The following is a 2601-nucleotide window of genomic DNA, read 5'->3' on the forward strand; positions in this document are numbered from 1 at the left end:
AGGGGAATGCCAGGGTCAAAAGAATGGGAATGGGAGGGTAGGGAAGTGGGGGGCGGTATGGGGGACTTTTGGTATAGCATTGGAAATGTAATTGAGGAAAATATGTAATAAAAAAAATATTTAAAAAAACAAAACAAAACAAAACAAAAAAAAGACAAAAAAAAAAAAAAGAAAGAAAGTTCATCTTAGTGTATTTTTCCTTTGATGAGCATGAAGTACCCTTCCCCAACTCTTTTGATAATGTTTGGTTGAAAGTCTATTTTATTGGATTTTAGAATGACTACTCCAGCTTTTTTCTTGGGACCGTTTGTGTAAAACAATGTTTCCCAGCCTTTTAATCTGAGATACTTTCTGTCTTTGTTTCTGAGGTATGTTTTCTGTTTGCAGAATAATGCTGGGTCCTGTGTACATATTCAAGCTATTAGCCTATGCCATTTCATTGGGAAATTGAGTCGATTGATGTTGAGATATATTAAAGAACAATGATTGGTTGTTCCTGTTATTTTTGTTGTTACAGGTGGCATTAAGTTTGGGTTGTTGTCCTCTTTTGAATTTGTCGTGAGATAATTAATTTCTTGATTTTCCTTAGGTGTCATTTCCCTACTTGTATTGGAGTTTTCCTTCTATTATCCTCTATAGGGCTGTATTAGTGGAAAGATATTGCTTAAAGTTGGGGGCAGGTGTTGGGAGGAGAGGGGAACTTAATCTGGTATTGGGTGAGGGAAAAAACTAAAGCCCTGAGGGCCAGCAGAAAATAATGGAAACAGGCAACCTCAGGAAATAGGAAGTTGGGGGGGGGGACCATCCCAGAATGAACCAGAAACCTGGGAAGTAAGAGACTCTCAGATATCAAAGGGACCTTAGATGAAATGCTCAATAGTAGAGAGAGAGAACTTATAAAGCTCACCTCAAGCAGGAAGACAGGGCATCTAGTGAGGAATGGGGTTGCCAGACCACAGTCATATCTCTGACCCATAATTGCTTCTGTCTGAAAGAATTACAGGGATGGAAGTGGAGAGGAGCATGAGGAAAAGAAAGTCCAGCAATAGGCCCAAAGTGGGATGCAGATTAAGGGGAGGTCCCAAGGCCTGACACTATTACTGAGGTTAATAGTGGAGAGCTCACAAAAAGAGACCTTCATGACTGCCCTCTGAAAGACCCAACAAGCAGCTGAAAGAGTCAGATGCAGATATCTGCACCCAACCAATGGACAGAATTAGCTGGGCCCTATTGTTGAATTAGGGAAGGCTGAAGGAAGCTGAGGAAAAGGGTGATCCTGTAGGAGGACCAGCAGTCTCAATTTATCTGGACCCCTGAGAAGTCTCAAACACTGGACCACCAAACAGACAGCATAACCAGCTGATATGAGGCCCCCAACATAGTACAGTAGAGAACTTCCATGTCTATGTTCATTCAGAGATGGTGCACCTAACCCTCTAGAGACTGGAGTTTAGAGGTTAGGTGGGGTGGTGGGTAGGGGCATCCACATGGAGACAGGGGGTGGGGAGGAGTTGTGGGATGTAGAGCAGTTGGAGGGTGAATTGAGGAGGATGCAATATGGAGTGTAAAAAATAAATTAATTTTAAAAATTGATTTTTTCATAGACTATCTTGATATTTATCTTTATCTATAATGACTCAGAGTTTCAGTAAATATAGGAGCCTGGGCTGGCATTTGTGTTCTATTAGACTATGTATGAGATTTGTCCAGGATCTTCTGGGTTTTACTCTCTCTATTAAGAAGTCTGTTGTAATCATGATAGCTCTGCCTTTACATGTTATTGGCCTTTTCACTTTACCACTCTTAAAATTCTTCCTTTGTTCAGTGTATTTATTGCTTTGGTATCTCTGGACCTGATATTACAGATATAGGCGATCTTCTGACACTGTAAAAATTGCTACATTTTGCATAGAAATATGTTTATCAAAAATTCAAAATAATTACAAAGTTTTCTCCATTCATTTTCTGTTCCACAATTTCCCATGTAACCACTTTGCTGTGTCTCAAATTGATTTATTCTTTCTTTAATTGATAATATATTATTAAATGTATAAATACAACATGGTCTGCAAATATAATATTACTTTTTTATATAAAGAAATTGGTATGACTCATTTAAAAGTAGTAATTTCTTTGAGGGGTGGCATTGTAGAAGCTTCTAATGTCTATCATTCACAACTATGAATCTGGGGTCATCAAGACCAATCCAGTGGAACTTTCCCTGCCTATATCAGCCAACATCATCCCAATATCATGTAATCCCTCAGGACTGCTAAGGCTTCACTGACCACAGACATCCAAAAGGTCTCTGGCTGCATCACAAACCATGGACATTAACATGATCTTCAGTGCCAGCATGAAACATGGACAACCACATGGCTNTTAAGAGCACCATGGAAGATGGACTTCAACATAGTCCCAAGTGGGCCTCAGCAAGGCCTCTGGNATCAGCGTCAACCTCAGAGAACAAGATGGACCTCAACAACAACACTGATTAGAAACATCAACATGGCCTCCAGTGGCAGAAAAGAATACAGACATTAACATGGTATCTATAGCAGCCTTGATCATGGATGTCAACATGGGTTCTAGCAGCTGCAC

This window comes from Mus caroli, chromosome 2 (genome assembly GCF_900094665.2).
Source record: "Mus caroli chromosome 2, CAROLI_EIJ_v1.1, whole genome shotgun sequence".
NCBI classification, from domain to species: Eukaryota; Metazoa; Chordata; class Mammalia; order Rodentia; family Muridae; genus Mus; species Mus caroli.